The 23,996-nt window shown below is 47.1% G+C and overlaps 1 protein-coding gene across 1 annotated transcript in view; it reads left to right on the forward strand.

Moving 5' to 3' along the window:
• The first annotated feature begins 2,893 nt into the window (after window positions 1–2,893).
• The window catches only part of LOC142313351 (interferon-induced protein with tetratricopeptide repeats 5-like), a 57,646-nt gene continuing 36,543 nt past the window's right edge, over window positions 2,894–23,996 (forward strand). Inside the window, exon 1 of the mRNA XM_075352362.1 lies at window positions 2,894–2,971. The gene's annotated coding sequence lies outside the window, so the exon portion shown is untranslated. The remainder of the gene's footprint in view (window positions 2,972–23,996) is intronic.

Genomic DNA, 23,996 nt, shown 5'->3' on the forward strand with positions numbered 1-23,996 from the left:
GTTTCGCTTTACGGGACGGTGTTATGATCCGGAACCATGGAAGACCACCATAAATCATTGGTAAAAGGTGACAAGAGCATTGGCAACTAATCTGGCCTCCATCCCTGTACTAACCATCAACACTAGAAGTAGCCGAGGGGTGAACTAACATCCTGTGCACCGCGAACTCAGCCAGAGAACTAGCTATCCTAAAGGAAGGAAAGATGAATAACTCTCTGCCTCAGAAAATAGATAAAGAAAAGCAAGCCACCCACATTCAAAGACTGCGGTGATATAGAAAAACACAATACACAGATAGATGATAGGATTAGCAAAAGGTGAGGTCCTACTGACTAAATAGGACAGGACAGGAAAGGGACTGATGGTGGCCAGAGAAAAAACCCTGCAAAAATCCAAGAACCCGATAGTACAAAAAGGTCCCCAGATCACTAGATCTGAACTCCGTCCTATACCAGGTGCTCTTGTCATACCAATGAACAGAAAGCAGGAATCATTACAAATTCAAGAAGCAACAAACACATGGACTCACAGGAGCAATACTCCAAACATAGCTGCAGGGGGCTTCCCAGCTAAGAAACTAAGAGGGAAGATCCCTGCATGCAAATAAACTGACAACAACCACAGCAAATGACAAATTCAGATAAGAGCAGAAGAATCAAACAATCAATATAGAGCAAAGCACTTATCTGAGGTAGATGTGGTCTGGAGCAGGGTGAAGCAGGCTGGTGAACAAATAACAACTGACATCTGGCACAGCCTGCTATCAGATCAGGGTTTAAATAGGCAGAGAGTTAGCAATGGAAACACCCATTGCTCCACACACCTGGTCTCTGACTAAACCATTCCTGGCCACAAGAGGGAGGTAAGCCACAAAATGTCATTGCCTAAGAAGCTGGCTGTTCACAGGGTGCTGTATCCATTCATATTAATAGAAGGTTGAGTGGAAGGAAAAAGTGTGGTAGAAAAAGGTGCACAAGCAACCGGGATAACCGTAGCCTTGAAGGGATCCAAGACATGGGCTACAACTGTCGCATGCCTTGTGTCAAGCCACTCCTGAATAATAGACAACGCCAGAAGTGTCTTACCTGAGCCAAGGAGAAAAAGAACTGGACTGTTGCTCAGTGGTCCAAGGTGATGTTTTTGGATGCAAGTAAATTTTGCCTTTAATTTGGAAATCAAGGTCCCAGAGTCTGTAGGAGGAGTGGAGAGGCACACAATCCAAGATGCTTGAGGTCTAGTGTGAAGTTTCCACAATCAGTGATGGTTTGGGGAGCCATGTCATCTGCTGGTGTACATCCACTGTGTTTTATCAAGACCAAAGTCAGGGCAGTCATCTACCAGGAAAGTTTAGAGCACTTCATGCTTCCCTCTGCCGACAAGCTTTTTGGAGATGGCAATTTAATTTTCCAGCAGGACTTAGCACCTGTCCACACTGCCAGAAGTACCAATACCTGGTTTAATAACCACAGTATCACTGTGCTTGATTGGTCAGCAAACTCACCTGACCTAAACTCCATAGAGAATCTCTGGAGTATTATCAAGAGGAAGATGAGAGACATCAGACCCAACAATGCAGACAAGCTGATGGCTGCCATCAAAGCAACCTGGGCTTCCATAACACCTCAGCAGTGCCACAGGTTGATCGCCTCCATGCCACACCGCATTGATGCAATAATTCATGCAAAAGGAGCCCTGACCAAGTATTGAGTTTATTTACTGTACAGACTTATCAGTAAATGCACTCAACATTTCTGAGTGTAAAATATTTTTTTTCATTTGGTCTTATAAAATATTCTAATTTTCTGACATAATGACTTCTGGGTTTTTATTGGCTGTAAGCCATAATCATCAACACTAACAGAAATAAACAATACAAATAGATCCCTCTATTTGTAATGACTCTATAAAAAAAGTTTCACATTTTTTATTGAATTACTGAAATAAATTAACTTTTTGATGATATTCTAATTTATTGAGAAGCAGTAGTAGATATAACCTGAGGTAAATGGATCCTCTTTCTAATGTCACAATGCCTGGGTGTCCCAATAGATCAAAAAACTTTATTATATAATCTTTTCACCCTTTGCCTGGCATATTTTTGGTCATATATATGGGTCCCGCAAAGGCAGATCATTGTGCTGTGATCACATACACGAGACATCAGAATCCAGGCATCGCACCACACAATGACGTTACCGCTCTGGGACTCTGACATCCTGTGCATGTGCCGGCAGCGGCGCCCTCATCCAGTTGTTCTGTAGACCACAGTCCTAAAGAACCCTGTGTTCTACAAAACAGAGAGTGCAGTGCACAGAGATTGTGGCTCCCTGTTCTGCCATAGAGGTTAACTACATCAGCGCTTTGTGCTGTGCAAGCTGATATAGTCAGGCGTGGACATATCATTGGTGTAACCTTTGCAGCTGCACAGGGGCCCAAGAGGTTGGGGGACCATTTTTATCTCCTAAATCTGGTGGAATTGTGCAGTATGATGAGCTTTTGGATTGCAAAGGGCCCGTGTACTGCTCTTGCACAAGGCCCCTGTTCTGTCTGTGACCGCCAGTGGATATAGTAAACAGTGGCAGTAGCACTGGGGGCCCCTGATCGCCCCCTCTGCCCCACTCTCCCAGGTTTCTACGCAACTGCCTGTAGATTAACCCCATGTCTGCAGATTAATAATGTTTTTCACGACAGGATCTCATTAATGCAAGAATGAATGCTGCTTCATTGTTAGTTTACTCACATAACTAGTTTCAGTTTCCAGTTTTTGCTAAATAACATAAGTCTGTTTCTCTTTCTCCTCACTCTGAGCAGTATCGTTTCTCCCTTCGTTTCTTCCCATTCTGAGCAGTATCGTTTCTCCTTTCTCTCCTCCTCTAAGGATTGTCCAGCTGTAAAAGCATCCAGACAGGCTCTGTTTATTGCAGTTGGAAAGCTTCATCTTCCATTGGCAGAGGGACAGGAACAGAATGAGGTAAATATTTTTACTGAAAGTTTAGTTTATTATTAGCCCTCCAGATGCAATATGTAATGGCAATATTTATAGGCTTTTGCCTTAAGTTTCAGCTGTCATGTGATTGGAAGACATGGCTATTCAGTCTCATTGCATAATTGTAAAACATGGGTTCAGATAAGTGGACAAAATATTTCTCATGATACAGAGATTCATTGAGAATTACATTATTCTTCTTTCTGAGGACACCGCTGCACATTTTCACGGAGTTTAAAGGGGTGGTCCACTTATCTTTACTAGCCACATCCATATAACGTTCAGAAACAAGGCTTCTCTCAAATACCTTGTGTTGGCCATAGTGCCTCTGGGTGGCACTACTGTGGTCTGCTCATCCCCAGCGTGTGACTCTCGGGCTCCGTGCCCTCTGAAATCCAGTGATGTCACGTCAACTTCCAGTTCACCCGACATCACCGAGGCCGGCCCCAGTCTCCCTGAGTGACTTAGCTGTGGGTTGATTTTCCCCGCACATCACAACCCAGCATTGCTCCTGCTTGCAGCGAAGGAGAGCGTGCGCAAGATGTTGGGCTGTGACGAGCAGGGAAACTCCACCCACAGCCCAGTCACTCAGGGAGACTGGGGACGGTCTCAGTGATGTCGGGTTAACTGGAAGTTGACGTGATATCACCAGCTTTCAGAGGGCATGGAGCCTGGGGGTCGCACGATGGGGATGAGCGGACCACAATAGTGCCTTTCAGAGACACTATTGCCAACACAAGGTATTTGAGAGAAAACTTGTTTCTAAATGTTATATGAATGTGGCTAGTAAAGCTAAGTAGTGAACCACCCCTTTAACACATTCATTATGGTCCCTTAACACATTATTCCCTGGAAAGTGTTAATGCCCAATGGGCACCTTTGACAGTCACAATACCCTAAGTGCCCCTATAAAAAAATGGTTCTTAAAAGTCCACTTAACATTTAATAGTGTCCCCTGAATCCCCCCCATGTACAGCTCCCCTGTAAACAGTATGATGGTCCTACAGCTCCGTATATGTGACGCCCTGGACTAGCCAGGTCGTCACAAGCATACCAACATACACACCCCCACCCTAGGCAGTTACAGCAGCCAAACACAAAACCCTTGTTGCCTCCCTCCAGAGTCTGATGTTCACACCAGGTGGGGCGGAGCCAGGCGGTTGGCCCCACCCACCGAGGAGTTCACAGGCCTGGAGGCGGGAAAAGTGACAGATAGTTTTTGGAGGTGAAAGTGAGAGGAGTGAACACTGGGGTGTCTGGGTTGGAGCCCAGACACTGACAGCAAGGTTGGCAGACGGTGGTGGCCGTCTGCAGGAGTTGGTGGAACTCCGCAGAGCCGTAAGGACCGGGGTCGGGCGTCGGCCCGCCGGTACCGGACCGGGAAACGGAGTGAAGCTAAGCACACAGGCAGGGCCATCGGACCCCGACCAGGCTTGGAGCCGCCGTCAATAGTCAAATCCGAATGTGACAGGAACCCCAGGGGTTTCCCAACTACCAAGTCCTGATTGAAGGCACCGTCCACCCAGAGAGGATATACAGCCACCGCCACAGGCTAGAGATCCAAGGGCCAGCGCCTGGGGGCAAAACGGGCTCCTACGGCACCTATACGCCACGGAGCGGACTACCGGTGGGCAACCACAGGAGTCAAGAACATTCTTAAAGGTGCAGGGAAAGACAGCCACCATCAGCCATCCGGGGAGAGCACAACAACAACACTGCAGCCAGCTGCGGGACCCGTCCATCCGGCCATTTTGGTTTACCAGAGACTTTGTCAGTGATTGTCTGAGTGAGTACACCAGTGCCGTCCGGCACCGCGCCGCGCTGTCCCTACAACCCTGCACACCCAGCCATCCAGCCTCCCCGTCACACCACCGGGCCCCCCGGGATCACCAACCTCCCTACCCACGGATGGGACAACATCTCAGCTGCACTCTACCATCTCTCCCAGGATCCCCGTTACCAGCAGCGGTGGTGCCATTATCACCACGACCCGTGAGTGGCGTCACGAACAATCTCCCTAACCAAACCATCCCTTTTCACTCACGGGTGAGGAGCGCTGCTCGAGTCCCCGAGTCCGATCCACCGCTCGAGCCACCGAGCAGCAGCAGCAGAAGCCCCGGACCCGAGCGTGACGAGTGCGTCCCCTCCGCCCGCGACAACTTGTCATTACGAACAAGATAGAACCCATCTACTTACCAGTAGAAGTGCGCCTTGTAGTCTCCGCCGGCGGCGTCCGGACGAAAAATTGAAAGCGCCGCCATCTTTGGTGCAAAAATCTCCCGCTCGAGCGTCTTCCCCGAGCAGGGAAGGCGCGACTGCGAAGCCCCGCCCCCAACAAGCGGAAGTGCTAGAAAGAACCAAGGGGGGACGGGAAAAAGATGTCTGCGCCCGACGGAGCCATTGGAGGAGTGGCGGTCGCAGCCGTAGCGGTGCCCGCAGATGGAATGGTGGCATGTAACTAGCGTTGCAGCGTGCAGGGATACCAGGACTCTGCTGAAACACGTTCCTGGATCCAGCCGCAAGATGTGCCAGGAGCTCCAGGCCCAAGTCCACTTCATGCTGGCGAAGTGGACGTCGGAGATGAAGGGCCTGGCCGCAACCGTTTGGGCATCCGAAGTGGAGGTGGTCTCAGAGGAGTGGGTAAGCGACCCATGCCCCTATGTCCCCGAGGGATCGGTCGATACGGCTGAGGGGCCCGGTCTGCTACTGTCCACCACGCTACCTCCCTCACTGCCCATGCCCGCGGTCAACGCCCCGACCGACCCGTTACCCCTGCCACCGGTAGCGGAGCCCGCAGCGTCTATAGGAAAGGGCCCAGACCTGGGGCCCCCAGGCCTTACCTTTATCACCGCCCTGGCACCCGTCCCGGCTTCCATCTCGGCCGCGACGGAGATGACGACGGCCCCGGCAGTCCGCCCGGCCGCAACGGAGGCGACCCTCGCCCAGAAGTCCAGACACCCGGCCTCGGCTGAAGCACGGCGGGGACGCAGCTGCTAAGCGGCAGAGCAGGCCACATCACAGCGGGGTCCCTCATTACTGAAGGTGCCGGTCGTAACCGGCACAGAGGGACTCCAGCTGGGCCCGTCCCCCACGTACGCTGATCCGGAGCAAGCCACTGATCGGTGGGGCCCACGGCAGTGTGAGAGGCCGGTCGTGGCCGACGCTGTGGGCACCCAGGTGGTCCTGGCCCCTGGGCAGGAGAGTGGATGTACATGCCCGCGTTTATTCTGAAGAGAGTTGAATCGACAGCGGTCCTCCGTTGCACTACAGTTGTCCCCGTTGGGACCCTCAGCACTTTGTTTCCGTTGAATGAATGAACACAAATCAAACCAAGTTTTTCATCTGATTATCTATGTGATTATTCCGGCTGTTGCCGGCAAGTTGTCCCCGGAGGGACCCTATGTGTTTACCGTATGCTTGAGGAACTGCTCATGGACATGGCCGAGAACTGGCAGGCCACTAGAGATGAGCGAACCGGTCCCGGTTCGGCTCGAGGTCGGTTCGCCGAACGGAGGTCCCGTTCGAGTTCGGCTCGTCGAACGTTCGACGAACCGAACTCGAGCCAATAGGCTATAATGTGAGGCAATCACAAACACATAAAAATGCATTATAAATGTACACAAACAGTTAATAAACATTGCCATAACACTTACCGGTCCTCGCGATCCCTTCTGCACTCTGTCTCCTGCCGCTATTCCGTCCGATGATCGCTGAATCCTCCCGGTGACGGCACTGCCAGCAGAGAAGCAGGACCTATCGTGACGTCAAAATAGCCATGTGAGCAGTCACGTGGCAATTATCTCATTGGCTACAGACTGGTCACATGACTATGACGCGTCATGTAGGACCTGCGAGTGCATCTCTCCGGTACACGGTGCACATATGTGTATCGCCGTGTACTGGCGACATGCTCTAGCACACGGTCGACTCCCCGTTCCGTTAGGGACCGGCTGACACAGCCGGTCATTAACGGAGATCACCGTTGCCATAGCAACGCAGTTAGCGGTGACGTCACCGCTAACCGCAGCTCCGAGAGCACCGTTGCTATGGTAACGCGTCTGTCAGCGTTACCGCTGTTACCGCTGACAGCCAGCACTGAGCACTCACGGAGTGAAGGCTGCACGCTGCTTCCCGATTGTAGTGAGGATTGTACTGAGGATGAGGTTCCCCAGCCCCAAGTGATGGGCTGGTGAACCTCATCCTCACTACAATCGTCACTACTACTACACTAGAAAGAAAGAAGACAGAAGAGCAGGATCGTGGAGGGCTGACAGGGGGTAATAAAGATGGAGTCTCTAATGTGTCTGTGTATTTATTTCTATTAAAGTATTTTTTCTCTGTGTGGTGTCTTTTTTTTAACCCTTTATTGGAGATTCTTAATGGCCGGGTCAAACGTGCCTGACATTAAGAATCTCTGGCTTAATACTGGCTAGTAAAACAAAGCCAGTATTAACTCATGATTACCCAACAAGCCACCCGGCTCCAGGGCTGTTGGAAGAGTTGGATACAGCGCCAGATGATGGCGCTTCTATGAGAGCGCCATTTTCTGGGACGGCTGCGGACTGAAATCCGCAGCAGAGGCGCCCAGAAACCTCTGGCTAACCTGTGCTGCGGATTCCAATCCCCAGCTGCCTAGTTGTACCCGGCTGGACACAAAAATGGGGCGAAGCCCACGTCATTTGTTTTTTAATTATTTCATGAAATAAGTGAAATAATTAAAAAAAAATGGGCTTCCCTATATTTTTGGTTCCCAGCCGGGTACAAATAGGCAACTGGGGGTTGGAGGCAGCCCGTGGCTGCCTGCTGTACCTGGCTAGCATACAAAAATATGGCGAAGCCCACGTCATTTTTTTGGTGGGCAAAAAACTTCTGCATACAGTCCTGGATGGAGTATGCTGAGCCTTGTAGTTCTGCAGCTGCTGTCTGCTCTTCTCCATACAGACAGAAAGCAGCTGCAGAACTACAAGGCTCAGCATACTCCATCCAGGACTGTATGCAGAAGTTTTTTGCCCCCTGAAAAAATTATGTGGGCTTCGCCATATTTTTGTATGCTAGCCAGGTACAGCAGGCAGGTACGGCTGCCCCCAACCCCCAGTTGCCTATTTGTACCCGGCTGGGAACCAAAAATAAAGGGAAGCCCTTTTTTTATTATTTCATGAATTTCATGAAATAATTAGAAAACAAATGACGTAGGCTTCGCCCCATTTTTGTGTCCAGCCAGGTACAACTAGGCAGCTGGGGATTGGAATCCGCAGCACAGGTTGGCCTGAGCTTTCTGGGCCCCACTGCTGCGAATTGCAGTCTGCAGCCGCCTCAGAAAATGGCACTTTCATAGAAGCGCCATCTTCTGGCGCTGTATCCAACTCTTCCAGCACCTGCCTGCTATACCTGGCTAGCATACAAAAATATGGCGAAGCTCACATCCTTTTTTTTGTAGTTTTTTGGCAAAAAAAATAAAAAATGCTTCCCTGGATTTTCCATTGCCAGTAAAGGTAACACCAAGCAGTGGGGGTTAGCAGCCAGTAGCTGCTTGGATTACCCTTAGCTAGCAATACAAAAAATGCAGCGGGAGCCCATATATATTTTTTTTAATTATTTATTTAAATAACTAAAAATAAAATGGGCTTCCCTGTATTTTGATTGCTGGACATCACAGTGCTGTAAAAATAAATCTTTAAAAAAATGACGTAGCGCTCCGCGGTATTTTTGATTCTCAGCAGATAAAGCAGACAGCTATGGGTTGCCACCCCCATCTGCCTGCCGTTACCTTGGTTGGCAATCAAAATACAGGGAAGCCCATTAATTTTTTCTATTTAAAAAATAGTTAAAAAAAAAAATGACGTTGGGTCCCCCCATTTTTGATAGCCAGCTAGGGTAAAGCAGACGGCTGTAGTCTGAAAACCACAGCTGGCAGCTTTACCGTGGTTGGGGATCCAATGTGGAGGTCCCCTCAGGCTCTTTTTTATAATTATTTTATAAATATTAATAATTACACAATAAAAGTAGGGTCCCCCCCAAATTGGATCACCAGCCAAGGTAAAGCGGACAGCTGTGGTCTGGTATTCTCAGGGTGGGAAGGTCCATAGTTATTGGGCCTTCACAGCCTAAAAATAGCAGGCCGCAGGCACCCCAGACGTGGCGCATCCACTAGATGCGCCAATCCTGGCGCTTCACCCCAGCTCATCCCGTGCCCTGGTGCAGTGGCAAACGGGGTAATAAATCGGGTTGATACTAGCTGTAAAGTCACCTGAGATCAAGCCCAGCAGTTTGTGATGTCATGGCGTCTATTAGATACCCAACATCATAAACTGTCAGTACTAACAAAAAAAAAAAAAAAAAAATCGACAAAAGAAATTTATTTGAAAAAACAGTCCCCAAAACATTTCCTCTTTCACCAATTTATTGTAAGAAAAAAAATAAAGGGGTCCCACGACGACTCTGGACCGTCTAGAATATGGGGGGGAGACACTCAGGGAACGTATCCCCCATTTTCTAGGAGTGCGGACCCTTCATGTGAGGAGTGTGGGTGCAATGAATCTGCACTCACTCTCCCCGGGTCCACAGCAGCAGAGTCCATGTCGTAATGGTTGCTACCAAAGCTGCAATGCCCTGCTCATGAGGTAAGGGCATGCCTAATCAGGAGAACTACTGTAGAGGAAGCTCTGCTCACTGGTATATAGGTGCTCAGAGGTAATAATAGATAAAATTAGTGAGTAACCTCGGCACTCTAAATCTCCCAGACGAAGTCAGTAAGTCACAACGGATAGTAATGCAAAATCACTCTTTATTGGTCCGTATTAAGAAAAAAAATGTTTCATAAGCATATATGTTTTTGTCCAAAACAAGTTACAAATGACGTTTCGGCCTCAGCCTTCGTCAGATTGGACTTATCTGCTTGTAATCATGAAAAATGACAATAATCAGTATCACATAAGAGTGAGAGAACAATAACATAAACTCGAACAATGTAGAGGTACAATTGGGATGCAGCAAAAAAATTGCAACACAGCAAGAAATGAAATACATGATACAAATGTCATAATACAGTACAAGGACAATATAGTAATGACAAATATGGGGTCAGAGTAGGCTTAGACAGCTCTGGTACGAAAGAGATGTCAATCATAAAGTAACATGTGCAGTAGGTGTAGAGCTAGAGTATGCATGGCAGAGCTAATGGGTAGACTGACCATAGAAAAAGAACGGAGAAAAAGTGGAAAAAAAGGGGAGAAAAAATGGAGAAAAAGTGGAGAAAAAGTGGAGAAAAAAATGGAGAAAAAGTGGAGAAAAAGTGGAGAAAAAGTGGAGAAAAAGTGGAGAAAAAAATGGAGAAAAAGTGGAGAAAAAATGGAGAATAAGTGGAGAAAAAGTGGAGAAAAAGTGGAGAAAAAGTGGAGAAAAAAATGGAGAAAAAATGGAGAAAAAGTGGAGAAAAAGTAGAGAAAAAGTGGAGAAAAAAATGGAGAAAAAGTGGAGAATAAGAGGAGAAAAAGTGGAGAAAAAGTGGAGGAAAAGTGGAGAATAAGTGGAGAAAAAGTGGAGGAAAAGTGGAGAAAAAGGGGAGAAAAAGGGGAGAATAAGTGGAGAAAAAGTGGAGAAAAAGTGGAGAAAAAGTGGAGAAAAAAATTGAGAAAAAGTGGAGAAAAAATGGAGAATAAGTGGAGAAAAAGTGGAGAAAAAGTGGAGAAAAAAAAAGGAGAAAAAATGGAGAAAAAGTGGAGAAAAAGTAGAGAAAAAGTGGAGAAAAAAAATGGAGAAAAAGTGGAGAATAAGTGGAGAAAAAGTGGAGGAAAAGTGGAGAAAAAGGGGAGAAAAAGGGGAGAAAAAGGGGAGAATAAGTGGAGAAAAAGTGGAGAAAAAGTGGAGAAAAAAATGGAGAAAAAGTGGAGAAAAAGTGGAGAAAAAAATGGAGAAAAAGTGGAGAAAAAGTGGAGAAAAAAATGGAGAAAAAGTGGAGAAAAAGTGGAGAAAAAAATGGAGAAAAAGTGGAGAAAAAGTGGAGAAAAAGTGGAGAAAAAGTGGAGAAAAAGTGGAGAAAAAAATGGAGAAAAAGTGGAGAAAAAATGGAGAATAAGTGGAGAAAAAGTGGAGAAAAAGTGGAGAAAAAGTGGAGAAAAAAAATGGAGAAAAAATGGAGAAAAGGTGGAGAAAAAGTAGAGAAAAAGTGGAGAAAAAAATGGAGAAAAAGTGGAGAATAAGTGGAGAAAAAGTGGAGAAAAAGTGGAGAAAAAAATGGAGAAAAAGTGGAGAAAAAATGGAGAATAAGTGGAGAAAAAGTGGAGAAAAAGTGGAGAAAAAGTGGAGAAAAAGTGGAGAAAAAAAATGGAGAAAAAATGGAGAAAAAGTGGAGAAAAAGTAGAGAAAAAGTGGAGAAAAAAATGGAGAAAAAGTGGAGAATAAGTGGAGAAAAAGTGGAGGAAAAGTGGAGAAAAAGGGGAGAAAAAGGGGAGAATAAGTGGAGAAAAAGTGGAGAAAAAGTGGAGAAAAAGTGGAGAAAAAGTGGAGAAAAAGTGGAGAAAAAAATGGAGAAAAAGTGGAGAAAAAGTGGAGAATAAGTGGAGAAAAAGTGGAGGAAAAGTGGAGAAAAAGGGGAGAAAAAGGGGAGAAAAAGGGGAGAATAAGTGGAGAAAAAGTGGAGAAAAAGTGGAGAAAAAGTGGAGAAAAAGTGGAGAAAAAAATGGAGAAAAAGTGGAGAATAAGTGGAGAAAAAGTGGAGAAAAAGTGGAGAATAAGTGGAGAAAAAGTGGAGAAAAAGTGGAGAAAAAGTGGAGAAAAAAATGGAGAAAAAATGGAGAAAAAGTGGAGAAAAAGTGGAGAAAAAGTGGAGAAAAAGTGGAGAAAAAGTGGAGAAAAAGGGGAGAATAAGTGGAGAAAAAGGGGAGAATAAGTGGAGAAAAAGTGGAGAAAAAGTGGAGAAAAATGGAGAAAAAGTGGAGAAAAAGTGGAGAAAAAGTGGAGAAAAAGTGGAGAAAAAGTGGAGAAAAAATGGAGAAAAAGTGGAGAAAAAATGGAGAAAAAGTGGAGAAAAAGTGGAGAAAAAGGGGAGAATAAGTGGAGAAAAAGGGGAGAATAAGTGGAGAAAAAGTGGAGAAAAAATGGAGAAAAAGTGGAGAAAAAGTGGAGAAAAAGTGGAGAAAAAAATGGAGAAAAAGTGGAGAAAAAGTGGAGAAAAAGTGGAGAAAAAGTGGAGAATAAGTGGAGAAAAAGTGGAGAAAAAGTGGAGAATAAGTGGAGAATAAGTGGAGAAAAAGTGGAGAAAAAGTGGAGAAAAAGTGGAGAAAAAGTGGAGAAAAAAATGGAGAAAAAGTGGAGAAAAAGTGGAGAATAAGTGGAGAATAAGTGGAGAAAAAGGGGAGGAAAAAATCGAGAAAAAATGGAGAAAAAAATGGAGAAAAAGTGGAGAAAAAGTGGAGAAAAAGTGGAGAAAAAGTGGAGAAAAAGTGGAGAAAAAATGGAGAAAAAAATGGAGAAAAAGTGGAGAAAAAGTGGAGAAAAAGTGGAGAATAAGTGGAGAAAAAATGGAGAAAAAAATGGAGAAAAAGTGGAGAAAAAGTGGAGAAAAAGTGGAGAAAAAATGGAGAATAAGTGGAGAAAAAATGGAGAAAAAGTGGAGAAAAAGTGGAGAAAAAGTGGAGAAAAAATGGAGAAAAAAATGGAGAAAAAGTGGAGAAAAAGTGGAGAAAAAGTGGAGAAAAAGTGTAGAAAAAGTGGAGAAAAAATGGAGAAAAAATGGAGAAAAAAATGTAGAAAAAGTGGAGAAAAAATGTAGAAAAAGTGGAGAAAAAATGGAGAAAAAGTGGAGCACCCTTTGGTGCCTTTCATGTGGCACTAAGGGGTGCTTAGCTTTGTATTTAGCCAAAAAAATGAAAAAAAAAATGACGTAGGGTTCCCCCTAGTTTTCTAGCCAGCTAGGGTAAAGCAGACGGCTGCAGCCTGCAGACCACAGCTGGCAACCTCACCTTGGCTGGTAATCCAAAACTGAGGGCACCCCACGCTGTTATTTTAAATTAAATAAATAATTAAAAAAAAAAACACGTAGGGGTCCCCCAAAATTGGATCACCAGCCAAGGTAAAGCAGACAGCTGGGGCCTGATATTCTCAGACTAGGGAGGTCCATGGTTATTGGACTCTCCCCAGCCTAAAAATAGCAGGACGCAGCCGCCCCAGAAGTGGCGCATCCATTAGATGCGCCAATCCTGGTGCTTCGCCCCAGCTCATCCCGCGCCCTGGTGCGGTGGCAAACGGGGTAATATATGGGGTTAATACCAGATGTGTAATGTCACCTGGCATCAAGCCCTGGGGTTGGTGAGGTCAGGCGTCTATCAGATACCCGACATCACCAACCCAGTCAGTAATAAAAAAAAAATAGACGACAAACACATTTTTATTTGAAAAAACACTCCCCAAAACATTCCCTCTTTAACCAATTTATTAGAATGAAAAACAAATCCAAGTCTGGTGTAATCCAAGGGGTTGCCATGACGATCCACACTGTCCCAGTCAATGAAGAGCAGGATGTTACCCATTGGCTGGGAGAGCAGTGCAGTGACCTGAGCTAACATGAATGGGTCAGCCCAGGTCACTGCAGGGGATGACAAGTGCTGCTGTCAGCGATGTACATTACCTGCGCTGATCTCCAGCACACTGACAGCCCCTGTCACTGAGTTCAATGACCGGCGCCTTCACACCAAGTATCGCGAGAGGCCCGTGACGTCACCGCTAGTCAGTCTCGGGTCGGAGGCCATGGAGGACAGTGACAGCGCTGAGGTCGGGATGGCGGGACTTCATCACCGCAAGTAAGCCGAGCGGGGGTGTGTGTGTGTGTGTGTGTGTTTGTGTGTGTGTGTGTGTGTGTGTGTACATGCCGCGGGCAGGAGGGAGCGGAGCGAGCTGAGCGGGGAAGTGTGGGCTTCCTGCACGTAACTAGGATAAACATCGGGTTACTAACCAAAGCGCTTTGCTTGGATACCCGATGTTTATCTTGGTTACCAGCTTCTGGCAGGCTGCCAGCGATGGCTCCTGCACACTGTAGCTGTAAAAAGCCCTGCTTTTTGCTGCTACAACCGTTCTCGAACGTATCTAGAACTATCGAGCTTTTGCAAAAAGCTCGAGTTCTAGTTCGATCTCGAACAGCCCACAAAATCACTCGAGCCTAGAACTGGAGAACCTCGAACCGTGAACCGCGCTCAACTCTACAGGCCACCCACGAACTTGTGGGCCTGTAAATAATGTTGTGGGATGGATACCGTTGCCGCCTCCGGAGAGGCAGATTGGAGGAAGGGCCTGCAGCACAGCAGGCTGGGGCCCGGCCACCACCAGGACCGGTGGCCATCCTCCGGGGGTCAGGGGTCCCCCTGGACGTCGGGTCTCCTGAAGTGACAGTCGGGTGAGAGTTACCGTACCCGTTCCCGCTCGGGCAGCCTGAACCTGGACTGGGGTAAAGGGGTGCTGCCCACTTCTTAGGGGCAGCACCAGGGCTCGGTTGCTTGGGTGGGAGAGCGGAAGACATCCGTCCGTCCGTCAGTTTTAAAAATGTTTATATGTGCAACGTTTAAGGTGACCTGAAGAAAATGCTTATGTTTTAAATGTTTACCGTTTTACTTGTTATTTATATATTTACAGTTTTGAAAAATAAAACTGGTGATGGACGGGCAGCCCGCGGATGGTCTGCGTTTTACCAAGGGGAAATGTGACGCCCTGGACTAGCCAGGTCGTCACAAGCATACCAACATACACACCCCCACCCTAGGCAGTTGCAGCAGCCAAACACAAAACCCTTGTTGCCTCCCTCCAGAGTCTGATGTTCACACCAGGTGGGGCGGAGCCAGGCGGTTGGCCCCACCCACCGAGGAGTTCACAGGCCTGGAGGCGGGAAAAGTGACAGATAGTTTTTGGAGGTAGAAGTGAGAGGAGTGAACACTGGGGTGTCTGGGTTGGAGCCCAGACACTGACAACAAGGTTGGCAGACGGTGGTGGCCGTCTGCAGGAGTTGGTGGAACTCCACAGAGCCGTAAGGACCGGGATCGGGCGTCGGCCCGCCGGTACCGGACCGGGGAACAGAGTGAAGCTAAGCACACAGGCAGGGCCATCGAACCCCGACCAGGCTTGGAGCCGCCGTCAATAGTCAAATCCGAATGTGACAGGAACCCCAGGGGTTTCCCAACTACCAAGTCCCGATTGAAGGCAACCGTCCACCCAGAGAGGATATACAGCCACCGCCACAGGCTAGAGATCCAAGGGCTAGCGCCTGCGGGCAAAACGGGCTCCAACGGCACCTATACGCCGGGGAGCGGACTACCGGTGGGCAACCACAGGAGTCAAGAACATTCTTAAAGGTGCAGGGAAAGACAGCCACCATCAGCCGTCCGGGGAGAGCACAACAACAACACTGCAGCCAGCTGCGGGACCCGTCCATCCGGCCATTTTGGTTTACCAGAGACTTTGTCAGTGAGTGACTGAGTGAGTACACCAGTGCCGTCCGGCACCGCGCCGCGCTGTCCCTGCAACCCTGCACCCCCAGCCATCCAGCCTCCCCGTCACACCACCGGGCCCCCAGGATCACCAACCCCCCTACCCACGGAGGGGACAACATCTCAGCTGCACCCTACCATCTTTCCCGGGATCCCCGTTACCAGCAGCGGTGGTGCCATTATCACCACGACCCGTGGGTGGCGTCACGAACAATCTCCCTAACCAAACCATCCCTTTTCACTCACAGGTGAGGAGCGCTGCTCGAGTCCCCGGGTCCGGTCCACCGCTCGAGCCACCGAGGAGCAGCAGCAGCAGAAGCCCCGGACCCGAGCGTGGCGAGCGCGTCCCCTCCGCCCGCAACATATACACAGTATAATAGCTCATAGCTCCCCTCTACACAGTATGATGTTCCCACAGTTCCCCTCTACACAGTATAATGCAACAACACCTCCCCTACACAAGGCATGATGGGCATATAGCTACACCAAAACAATGGTTACCACACTGTATAGTAGCTACCACAGTAGCCGACACATTGTATAATGGTCTTCATAGTTGCTTCCATCCTGTATAATGACCCCCACATTAGCTCCCATGCTATATAATAATGACCCCCACATTAGCTCCCATACTATATAATAATGTCCCCCACATTAACTACCCCACTGTATAATGACCCCCGCATTAGCTCCCATGCTGTATAATGCCCCATACAGTTGCTCCCATGCTGTATAATGACCCCCCCATTAGCTCCCACACCATATAATGGCCTCCACATTAGCACAGTAACTTACACACTGTATAAAGGCCCGCCACAGTACTTACTACAATGTATAAGGGTCCTCACAGTGCTCCAAACTATGTATAAGGACCCCAAACAGTACTTCCTACAACTTATGAGGTACATCCACACTGTATCAGGGTCCCCCATACTTTATGATGCCCCCACAGTCCCACCACAAATTAAAAAAATAAATAATATTCTCACCTAATCCGGGATCCTGATGGGTCCAGCAAAGAGAACAAAATATATAGCCAAATATTAATAAAATATCAGTTTTAATTGAAATTGGTTAAAATACAAGGTGCAATAGTGAATAGAAGAAACAGCACAGCAGGGGGAGAAAAATAAACAGAATGCACGTGTCTTGTATATATCACAAGGTCCAAAGACAGTGTCAAAACATGATGGGTATGTTACCTAATGGCATGACCTCCCGCTGGGACCTGGCACCAACACCAGCGGGAGGAGATGCCATTAGGAAAAATACGCATCCTGTTTTGACATTGTCTTTTCCATTCTAACTGCATGCACTTGTGGAGCCCCGCAAACGCTGTGTCGGTGCATTACCTTCAGGGACTCCACGTAGATGGATCTGTCTGGTCACAGGTAGGAAACCTTCTTTGTAGTTTGTCGTGACGCCACTCTCAGATTTGCGGTCAGTGGGGGACCGCCACTGCAGGTTAAGGGATGCCTGGGGCTGATGGTGGGTGCAGCCAGTTGTAGTAGCCTCCTGAGAGTGAGGCAAGCCCCAGGGCCCTGTGTAGATGCGTAGAACTACAAGGCGCAGAATGACTCAACACAGGCAGGATGTCTTTCAGGGTTTTTACTCACAGTTGATGGCAGGGTGAGTGACCCGGGCGTAGCTGGGATGAACCAAGTGGGAACCAGGTGTCCTTCAGGCTGACTTGTGAGGGTGACTACTAACTCGCCTTCCTTAGCCCTTGGTGGTTTGGGGTAACCCCGACTTTGAGTCCCTATGGGGGTCACCCAGGGAAGATGCTGCAGCCTCTCTCCCCTTCGTTTGCCGTTTGCTTGTCGCCTGGACCAGGCCACTCCAGCTGCTTGCCTCCTGTGACCTATGGGCCCTAACTGTGGCTACGTGGCTGCGGCTTTTGTGGTGTTGTGGCGTGGGCTTTGAGAGCCCCACACCGGCAGGTTTAGCAAAAGAAAGCTGGATCTATCTCCGCTTCGGGATCTGCCGCCCGTTTGGGCCTGGTACTCTCTAGCAGTCTCCTTACTTCCCACTCCGTTGCTCTCTCTCTAGCTGAAGATGGATTTCGGGTAGCACTCCTAGTTGACCGTTCTCCCCCGTCGGTAGCCACTGCGCGGACGCTGTCAGACTACAGCAGCCCACGGGATCTGCTCCTCACTCGAGCTCCCTGGACTCTGCACTGAACCGGCTCACATCTGGGACCTTCACTGCTGCTCCTGTCTGAGCTTCACTTTCCTGCTCCTCACTCCTCCACACTCTGCTGCAGACTCTAGACTGTTTACTCCTCCTTCTCTTTTCCCTTTTGTGCCTGCCTACGCCACCTAGCAACCAGACTCTCTTACCACACCCCTTGAGAGGAGATGGAGGCTTTTGGCCCCCTCCACTATTCCAGTGAAGGTGAAGGCTTTTCCCCCTCCTGGGATCCCCAGGGGTCCTCTCATGGGTACATGTGTGAGACCTGATCACTATGCGCCTGTGTTCCACACCCCGGTCAGCCTTCTGGATTACCTGTATTGTACTGTCCCCAGCATGGGTGCAGTACTCAGTGGTGCCTGACCAGGTCAGGGGCGCCACACACTTATTGCACTTTATGTTATTGGCATTGCACTTGATTGTTACTACATGAGCGTACATTTACTGTCTATATGTAAGATTTCACGTGAAAGTGCTTTTTGCATATGGTCACCGGACCTTGTGATATCTACAAGACATATGTGCATTATGTTTATTTTTCTCCCCCTGCTGTGCTGCTTTCTTCTATTCACTATTCGACCTTGTATTTTAACAAATTTCAATAAAAACTGATACTTTATCATTTGGCTATATAGTTTGTTCTAAGTATTTTAGATATAGATATATATATATATATATATATATATATATATATATATATATATATATATATAAAAAAATATATATATATATATATATATATATATATATAGCCTAAGGTAAATGGACCCTCTTTCTAATATCATCAGGCCTACATGTCCCAAACAATAGATCATAAAACTTGATGATAACACATGACCCACACTCCTCTCTCACCACCTTGCATACTAAATAACTGACACAAGAGAATAAATATTATGGAAATGAATGGCCATGTTGTTTATTAAGAGGTAATTCATAAAATTAAATTAAACCATATTATATAAAACCATAAAACCATAAGTATTCCACTAATATTCAGTAACTACCAACACCATAAATAGCCAAAATCCACCAAAATGGCTGGGCGATTGTTCCTCACTAATAAAACAACAGGATAAATACATAAAAACACTAAAAATACCTAACATTGGGTGGGTGTGTGGTAGAAAATTCCTCTTTATCAGCTGTAACTGACAGACAGCTGACAAAAACAGACCCTTATATAGAAAAAACATCCTGCTCAAAAACTTCAATCATAAAACCTTAAAAACGGCGCCCAGCAAAGAGCTATGGCTCGCTCGCGTTACTAGGTAGACTGTTTCAACCCTTAACCAATATATCTAATAGCCCTAACCTAACCTCCTCGGGTCAGTGTAATCATGCAATCCTTGCACTAGTCGCTAACAGGGATTGTTCATTATATATACTCTTTTCACCCTTTGCCTGGCACATTTTTTGTCATATACAGTCATATGAAAAGGTTTGGGCACCCCTATTAATGTTAACCTTTTTTCTTTATAACAGTTTGGGTTTTTGTAACAGCTATTTCAGTTTCATATATCTAATAACTGATGGACTGAGTAATATTTCTGGATTGAAATGAGGTTTATTGTACTAACAGAAAATGTGCAATCCGCATTTAAACAAAATTTGACCGGTGCAAAAGTATGGGCACCTCAACATAAAAGTGACATTAATATTTTGTAGATCCTCCTTTTGCAAAAATAACAGCCTCTAGTCGCTTCCTGTAGCTTTTAATGAATTCCTGGATCCTGGATGAAGGTATATTTGACCATTCCTGTTTACAAAACAATTCCAGTTCAGTTAAGTTTGATGGTCGCCGAGCATGGACAGCCTGCTTCAAATCATCCCACAGATTTTCAATGATATTCAGGTCTGGGGACTGTGATGGCCATTCCAGAACATTGTAATTGTTCCTCTGCATGAATGCCTGAGTAGATTTGGAGCGGTGTTTTGGATCATTGTCTTGCTGAAATATCCATCCCCTGCGTAACTTCAACTTCGTCACTGATTCTTGCACATTATTGTCAAGAATCTGCTGATACTGAGTTGAATCCATGCGACCCTCAACTTTAACAAGATTCCCGGTGCCGGCATTGGCCACACAGCCCCAAAGCATGATGGAACCTCCACCAAATTTTACTGTGGGTAGCAAGTGCTTTTCTTGGAATGCCGTGTTTTTTTGCCTCCATGCATAACGCCTTTTTGTATGACCACACAACCTTAATCTTTGTTTCATCAGTCCACAGGACCTTCTTCCAAAATGTAACTGGCTTGTCCAAATGTGCTTTTGCATACCTCAGGCGACTGTTTGTGGCGTGCTTGCAGAAATGGCTTCTTTCACATCACTCTCCCATACAGCTTCTCCTTGTGCAACGTGCACTCTATTATTGACCAATGCACATTGACACCATCTGCAGCAAGATGAAGCTGCAGGTCTTTGGAGGTGGTCTGTTGATTTTCCTTGACTGTTCTCACCATTCTTCTTCTCTGCCTTTCTGATATTTTTCTTGGCCTGCCACTTCTGGGCTTAACAAGAACTGTACCTGTGTTCTTCCATTTCCTTACTATGTTCCTCACAGTGGAAACTGAAAGTTTAAATCTCTGAGACAACTTTTTGTATCCTTCCCCTGAACAACTATGTTGAATAATCTTTGCTTTCAGATCATTTGAGAGTTGTTTTGAGGAGCCCATGATGCCACTCTGCATAGGAGATTCAAATAGGAGAACAACTTGCAAGTGGCCAGCTTAAATACCTTTTCTCATGATTGGATACACCTGCCTATGAAGTTCACAGCTCAATGAGGTTACAAAACCAATTTAGTGCTTTAGTAAGTCAGTAAAAAGTAGTTAGGAGTGTTCAAATCAAGAAATTGATAAGGGCGCCCATACTTTTGCACAGGTCAAATTTTGTTTTAATGCGGATTGCACATTTTCTGTTAGTACAATAAACCTCATTTCAATCCAGAAATATTACTCAGTCCATCAGTTATTAGATATATGCAACTGAAATAGCTGTTGCAAAAACCCAAATTGTTATAAAGAAAAAAGGTTAACATTAATTGGGGTGCTCAAACTTTTTCATATGACTGTATATGGATCCAGGAAAGGCAGATCATTGTGCTGTGATCACACACATGAAGGGGAAAGCCGGGTGATTGCTGGCAGGGCTCCACCATCCTTCCTCATTCGGGTGATGTGCATGTGTTCCGTACCGGCCTGGGCTGGAGTACCTTGGGCCCTCCAGAGAAAATCATTCTTGGGGTCCACCATGTAGCTACATAGAAATAAAAGACCGCCAATTGAGTGGTAAAACGCACTAATATCAGGGTATAATACAAGGCAGTACGCTTCTCAAAGCACCTGTCCTGTTTTTTTTATTATTTTATCGCAGGAGTGGTGCTTCAAATTTAAGGTCCCTGACCTTACCTTATACTTATCCTCTGGTGCCTTCACTCACTATTACCAACACTCTCATTGGTGTCTAACAGCTTGTGACCTGCCGGAAACTCCATTATTTTATGACTCTCACAGACTTGTATTGAGTGCTTTTGACGTAACGTCTGGCTTCTGGCCAGTCAGAAGATACAGGCACAAGATGGTGCCATGGGACAGGAGCGGTGCCGAAGAAAAGTGAAAAAACTGAGTATAAAACAGGGGGCCAGGATACTTAGCTAAAAGTATCACTACAGCACAGACAAGACAAAACAAAATGAACAAAAAAATACTACGCTGGAATGATGCTCTAATGTTATAGAATGAGCTTGCACCTGTCTTTTGATGCAAATTCAATGATAAATGTTCTCCAATGTGATGGGGTAATACAGAAGGAGAAGGGACTCAGTCAGTTAGGGGCTATACTGAGAATGGGTCTCAGTCAGGGGTGGTAAAGGAGGCGCAGTCAGCCATGGGTGATACAGGAAGAAGGGGCTCAGTCAGGGGTAATACAGGGTGAGGGTAGTGAGTCAGTCAGAGGTGATATTGGTATATTCAATGCTGGAGGGTAGAAGGGGTTCAAGCCACGCTGTCGCCCAACGATGAAAAACATTTTTTTTTTGTTGATTTAATGAAAGATTATTTTATTCCATAGGTCTACGTGTTTCGAGGTGAGGACCTCTTCTTCAGGACCACAAATATCAGAAAAATCAACAATACAGTATTGTTAATTTTTCTGATTTTAGTGGTCCTGAAGAAGAGGTCCTCACTTCGAAACACGTAGACCTATGGAATAAAATAATCTTTCATTAAATCAACAAAATATTTTTTTTTTCATCCTTGGGCGACAGCGCAGCTTTAACCCCTTTTACTCTCCAGCATTGAAGATATACACACATGGGGCTGTGGCAGCCACCTATTATCTATGTTCTTTTTATGTTGGTTGTGACTTTCACAACCACACTAGGTGACTGTACAGTGACATACTTTTATTTTAATATCTGGTAAGACATTATTTTTCAATCTCTTTCTCTCTTAGTTTTACCTAGAGGTGATACTGGGAGAGAGGACACAGTCAGTCAGGGATGATACGGGGGGAGAAGGGGCTCACTCAGGGATGATACGGGGAGAGGGGCTCAGTCAGTCAGAGGTTATACAGGGGAAAGGTGCTTAGTCAGTAAGAGGTGGTACATGGGGGGGCTCAGTCAGTCAGGTGTGATACAGGGCGAGGGGGCTCAGTCAGTCGGGGTGATACAGGGGGAGTAGAGGCTCAGTCAGTCAGGGGTGATACTTGGAGAGAGGAAGCAGTCAGTCAGGGGTGATACAGGGAGAGGGGCACAGCCAGTCAGGGGAGATATGGGGAAAGGGGCTCAGTCAGTCAGGGGTGATACAGTAAAAGAAGGAGCTCAGGGGTATGGGGCTCTTTCAGTCAAGGGTGATGCAGGGGGAGAAGGAGCTCAGACTGAGGTGATAAGGGGAGAGGGGCTCCGTCAATCAGAGGTGATACAGGATAGAGGTGCTCAGTCAGTATGTAGTGCTGATGTCCCTGCACTCCCTGCTCTCCTTCTGCTCCCGAAGGGACGCGCGCCACTCACCACCGTGGCCATCTCTCACATGTGTCCCTGCACTCCCCGCCCTCCTTCTACTGTGGGGACGCCCCTCACTCACCGCCACAGCCAGTGCGCACATGTATCCTGGCGTCTTCCACGTGTGCATTCCCTGCTTCCCCCTACCAGGGCCTGTGCATGCAACGCAGGTCCTCCAGGAATGTTCCTGTGGCCTGCGTACGCACCACTGCTCTTTTGTTAAAGGGCCAACGCGTCGGTCCCAGCAAATGCCTCTCAGCCTATCGCAGAGGCACCGGGTAATAAGGCCAGCTCCCACTAGGAGAGTTACCTGATCAAGGTGGATAGCTAACTAGTGTTCCTATGTCCTAGCCAGCTAGTTGTCAAGTCCCCTTGTCCGCTGTACCTTACAGTGTATGATTTCGCTCAGCTATCCTGGTGGCTCACGCCACACCAGTGACTGTGCCTGTCTGCCCCGGCCGTGCCTCCAGCCTCAGCTTCCCTTGTGGCTTACGCCACACCAAAGACTGTGCCTGTCTGCCCCTACCTTGCCTCCAGCCTCAGTTACACCGGTGGCTCACGCCATGCCATAGGCTGTGCCTGTCCACCCCGGCTGTTCTTCCAGCTTCAGCTACCCTGGTGGTTTACGCCACAGCGGTGACTCTGCCATTTCATCCCAGCCGTGCCATCTGATACTCCTTGTCTGTTCCTGTGCCTGTCCTTGCTCTGGGAGTCAGCTACCACAGTCTCAGTTCCTGACCTGGAAGTAGCACTTGACGTCCACCTCATAGTGGGTGCTTAGTCGAGCCCTTCGCACTAAAAGGGTAGGTTTGGGGTCCCCCTGTGGTCCAGTGGATCCACTTTAGCTCACCACTTCAACATCTCTAGTGGTGAGCGTAACACAGTTACAGTGTACGATTTCCCTCAGCTACCCCGTTAGCTCACACCACACCAGTGACTGTGCCTGCCCACCCTGGCCGTGCCTACAGCCTAAGCTACCCCTGTGGTTTACACCACATCAGAGACTGTGCCTTTGCAGTAATCAAAGCAAAAGGTGGCTACTTTGAAGAACCTAGAATATAAGACATATCTGACTAAGGAGGAGAGCGATGGGGTGCTACGCCAGATGACCTGGCCTCCACATTTACCAGACCTGAACCCAATCGAGATGTTTTGGGGTGAGCTGAACCACAGAGTGAAGGCAAAAGGGCCAGCAAGTGCTAAACATCTCTGGGAACTCCTTCAAGACTGTTGGAAGACCATTTCCGGTGACTACCTTTCATCAAGAGAATGCCAAGAGTTTGCAAAGCAGTAATCAAAGCAAAAGGTGGCTACTTTGAAGAACCTAGAATATAAGACATATTCTCA

Source organism: Anomaloglossus baeobatrachus, chromosome 5, assembly GCF_048569485.1.
Source record: "Anomaloglossus baeobatrachus isolate aAnoBae1 chromosome 5, aAnoBae1.hap1, whole genome shotgun sequence".
Taxonomy (NCBI): Eukaryota; Metazoa; Chordata; class Amphibia; order Anura; family Aromobatidae; genus Anomaloglossus; species Anomaloglossus baeobatrachus.